The sequence below is a fragment of the Larus michahellis genome, chromosome 6, assembly GCF_964199755.1.
Source record: "Larus michahellis chromosome 6, bLarMic1.1, whole genome shotgun sequence".
In the NCBI taxonomy this organism is placed as follows: domain Eukaryota; kingdom Metazoa; phylum Chordata; class Aves; order Charadriiformes; family Laridae; genus Larus; species Larus michahellis.
In genome coordinates, this window is record NC_133901.1 from 6,638,574 (window position 1) to 6,643,656 (window position 5,083).

A 5,083-nucleotide genomic window follows, 5' to 3' on the forward strand; every position below is an offset into this window, starting at 1 on the left:
CTGGTATTCTAATGCAAATTTGAAACTGATTAGCATTACTAGTTTTAATAATATTAATAGCAACAATGTGGGATTAAATAAAGTGATATTGTTATCTGGGTTCTATGGAAAAGTTCCTTTTTTATTATTTTCTGATTGTAATTTTGTATAAATTCAGAATCTCTTCACATTCCCCCATAGCAGAACACTTGCTCAGACCCTTCCCTTACTCTTGCATTATTTTTCAGTACAATTTCTGAGCGAACTTGCTTGGGAAAGTGTAATAGAACTACATAAATGCCTCCATGGAAGAAATTGTGTATAAAAACTGTATAAATTAAAGGTAAGAATTTCATAATTAATTTTGTTCCTGCTTTTTCTTAAACCTCTTGTTAGAAGTAAATGTTTCAAAGCACTAAGAAGCAAGATGCACAATTTATCTGTTTCTGATAGATTCCGTATAAGCTTTTAAGAGACTTCTTTTACTAGATAAGTACAACTTAAAACATTTGCAGTTTTATCACCTTTTATCACCTCTATCAATGTTCTCATTACGCACCAAAAATTATAAGAATGAACTTGATTTCACATTCTGACATATGAAAATGGTCAATGAGTGACGTGACTGCCTTAATGCATTCATTGTAAAATAAACATTCAAGGTTATTTATACTTCTATCACATTTAGGAAGAAATTCATCACTGCATGAAGCAACACAAAAAGTCGGGGCCTCCCCCTTTAACTCTTGAGTAACAAATTGTTTTAACTAGATTACTAACAATTATGAGTCATGACATGAACTTAAGAGTTTAATGTCGCTATTTAATCACACATGGATCGTACCCACCAAACAGCATTATGACTCATTTTATCACCGTTTCAGCGTTTGTCCCGCAAGGATAATACTATACAAAAAGATCAATGAAACACAATAGATAAATTCAGCTCACTTATGCTCCTTTGTATCTTCCAGCCACCACAGCAATTGCACTTTGTAACAGCAAGTCCTCTACTTTCTTCAAAGACAAAACTTGTCTATGTTGAAAATACAGTCCGTAAGTACATCGGCATAAATGGATAAAGCCATTTAAGTGTAGCTTAGTTAAGTATTTTAAATTAAATCTATTTGGGAAAGATTCTGGAAAACGGTGAAGGCAATAATCAGATTTATGTTTGTAAAAATGACAAATGACAAAAAGCATTAAACAGCATATAAGTAAAACAAAAGAAGTAATTAGCTTAGTCAAGCAGGTGAATGAGAGATGATAGGCAGTGGAGTGCCTAGTAGGCAACCCATTGAGACAAAAATTTATTAATTCAAATTTCTAAGTATCTAGATTGCTTTGTTAAGCGGAATGGAAAATTAATTAAAAAAAATGAAAACAGTCATGACATTTAACTCCATTCAAACTGAAAATGCGGTGAATGAATCAGACATTCTGGGAAAATAAGAAGAGGAGAAAGTTCAATACTAAACATGTAAAAATTAAGTACGGAATTAATGTTTTTCAGCCTCTTGAGTATTTCCAGAGTGATACATCTCATCAGAGGTCTACCTTTTGTAGTTTGTCTTGGTCTCTACCTAATGGCTTAATCACAGAAAAATAATCTTTCTCTTTTCTTAGTTTTCCGCTTCATTTACTGATCATCTTCAACAAGGCAGGGTTGTGAAAAAAATTATCATGGAACTACAAATTTGAACATCCTGGGGAAAATTTTCAGAGCAGGAATGTACATTTCTCCTTGAAATTAAAATTCTCCCTTCACCATAGGCCCGTAAGCACTTTTGTCATAGTGTTAACAGGGTCTCTGATTTGCTTTCTTCTGCCGTCTTAACATACTTCATGTATTTAATGTAGACTGTCTAAATACAGAGTCTTTTACATAAAAGGCTGCCAGAGATACTGAAGAATGTTTGTGTGTCAGGCTGCTATTTCACATATAACCAGAATTTTATATACTTTATATATATATGTAAATATATATATCATTTATTATATTATAACATATATGCTTGTTATAAAATATTTAGCTTATATTTTATCCAATATTCTATTATATTTACTATAATGTAAAATTATAAAATATTTTATATATATAAAAAACCATAGTACATAATTCTAAACATATTAGGAAATTGGACCATCTACATGAAGAGTTCCCATGCCCAGAATCATGGTTACAGTGCTCCATCCCATATTCTGGGAAGTCATGGGAGTCCTTTTATCCAACATAGACCATGTTGAAGCCAAAGAAGGGTGAGACATGACCCTTGCTGTAATTAAGGAAGCATCTATTTCCTTTAATCTCCTGATACTTAACACGGACAATTGGCTTGTAGAACCACTTTAATTCATTCTGGAAAGCCAAATTCCCTGGGAAGGCAGTTCTAAGTACCTTAAAAAATTCCAGAGTAGGAAGATCGAGATCACTTTCCATTCTCAGTGTTAAGCATATACTTTTGTGTGAGGCTGATGGGAAACACCAATGGTCTAATCCTGCTCCCTTGTTCACTCTCGCTACTGTTCTGGCAAGTCAACCCATTACAGCCAGCGGGACTATTCCACACGCGCAAAGAAATACTTACTGTGAGTAAGTGGGACAGAAAAGGCCCCTAGTGGCTGTGCTAAGAAACCTATTTAAAAAGTAGTTAGCGTTGGGCCAGGAGGAGTGTGCCAGAAAAATCCCATACTTCCAGCTAGAAATGTGCCAGACCCTGAGCTCAAAGGTCTGTAAATATTCTTATCACGCATGCTTAAGAAAGCATCCTGCATTTTTCACGAAACTTTAATTTATTTATAACTAAGCACAAGGCTAGATTCCCTTTCCAAGTTCACTTCAGCGTACAGTCATATGCAGGTATAGAAACAGAAGTTATAGGCACAAATACTGAAAGGTGTTTTTTTTAATTACTTATGAAGAATATTTTATATGTTTGTATTTAATGTTATTGTTTTTGAAGAAATAACCAAGGTAAAATCGACTAACGCTGCCATGTATGCTTGATGAAGTAGACAGTGGAAATGAAAATAATTTGGGAAAACCATACATAAGATCAGAACTTGCTTTTTGTTCAGAAGTTACAAATAAACAAATAGGAGGAGATACTGAAAAGATGTTTCACGTTTATGTGGAGGCTTTTGAGTTCAACCAGTGGGGGTGAGTGTGGTTTTTAGGGTTTTTTGAGGGTTTTTTTGTTTGTTTGTTTGTTTTTAACTTTGCACTAGCTTTTGATCCCAAGTCATGTCTGTGAATAATCAGAGAGGAAAATGGCTTCCATCATACAAGTGACGTTAGCCTAGTTTTCCTCTGGGAATAAGGAAGGCAACCATTCAAGCCTTAGTGGGAACGGCGGGGGATTACACTGTTTTTCAGAAAGCTGCTTCTCCGCTGCGTTAACCCCAGCCGTGTTTCCTAACAAAAGGAGAATGGGACCTACGAGAGGAAGTGCTGCTGCTTTGCATACTTTGTGAGCCCTCTGGTGCTCCTCAGTGCTTTGTAGATTAAAAATCAGAAGACATTTAGATTGTATTTATAACTGAGCGGCATGTTATGTATCATTAATAAATACAGGGTATTTACTTCGCTGTGCCATATATTTTCGTCATATAAGACATATTGGAGATACGTGGTTAGAAACCCTCCTTTATGTCCTACCTAAAACAGCAGCACTGCACCTGGTGGAAATCCTTACCTGGCAGAAAATAGTACCGGAAAGTGAGTTTTCCTCAAAATACCCTTGTGGTTGTCCACATATTTTGTAACTACTCCAATCCTCAACAAGTTTTGGTTCAGACTGACTTATTTTTCTGAACGTAAAAACACAAGGATAGAGTCTATTTTTTTGAAAATAAACCTCGTTTCTTTAGAGGTGTTGTTGGGTTTCCCAAAAAGATATTAACTCCGGTTTGGCTTAATATTGATAGATATTTTTCTAGGAGTTCAATATCGAGTTAACTGTTCAAAGTTTGAGAGGAAAAAAAGGTAACGTACTGCACCCTTTTGGTCACAGGGAAACCTTCTGGGAAAGTCAGAGAGGAGAACCCATTGATCCTGTTTCTCTGTGATGAACAGGTCAGTGAAGAGCTGCGGTTTTGAGCTGCATTTCTGACCATTCGGGCGATGTTTTTCATTGAAGATGAACATTTAGCCACAGGGTGAAGTTTTACTGTACATTTTCTAATGTTAGCCTGTAGAAAAGCATTTTATTTTTAAGTCACTGTGCTCAATTGCACTTTAATGACAATGACAGATAATTCTGATCTCATTTTTGCAATTGCATTTGCATTCGCATTTGCATTTGCGTTTACATTTGCGAGGAAATGCAATTGCATTTCTTTCAGTGACATGCCAGGAAAAATATATGACTGCTGTAGCACTTGCAAACAATCCACAATGAATAATTCACTGAGTGAGTTCAGAGTCGGTTTCTCAACATGGAATCATCATGAGCAGATTATAATTTCCTCGAATGTATTCATGATTAGACTGAACTTTGGCGAGTTCCTTTCCTTTGTGGATTAGCTGTCAGCAATTAACTGCATGCCTGATTCTTGATATTTAGCATTTGAGGTGTGTTAATTCGTGGTGATGGGCTTTTATTGAATGCTTCGTTTTCTGCATGTCTCCAAAGGGATCAGCTGGAAGACGGCACGGAGAAAAGTTTATTAAACAAATATGGGACTTTGTGAATAAAGAAGGTGGTTTTTTTTTTTTTCGGAAGAAAATATTTCCCTCTTAACTAGAGCAGAACCAGACATCTGTTATGCAAAATAAAGAAGATTGTTTTCTATTAGAAACGAGGGAACGTTCACGGAGCGCTGAGGAGCCATCAGGGCAAATAAGGAAATGTGCCAGGAAGCGCAGACACACGAGGAGCGGTGCGCTGAGCCCGGCAGACTTCGTCTCTGGCAACAAAAGATGGTGGTATCTTACTTCTTCTTAAGCAAAACATCTTAAAAATGACACAAATTAAGAGGAATAACTGAAATCTCTGTAAAATAAGGTGGGCTGCGCTTCCATACCCATTTTTAGTGTATCGAAGCCAGCACTGGCTCTGAGTTTAATAAGAATTGACGTGATTCTCACATTAACATTTCCACT

The 5,083-nt window shown here is 36.0% G+C and overlaps 1 long non-coding RNA gene across 1 annotated transcript; it reads left to right on the forward strand.

The window, feature by feature from the left end:
- Nucleotides 1-226: 226 nt before the first annotated feature.
- On the forward strand, nt 227-4,027 carry LOC141745086 (uncharacterized). Its single transcript, XR_012587668.1, has 3 exons — nt 227-322; nt 954-1,035; nt 3,993-4,027. It is a non-coding gene; the product is annotated as an uncharacterized LOC141745086 (long non-coding RNA).
- The last annotated feature ends 1,056 nt before the right edge of the window (nt 4,028-5,083 follow it).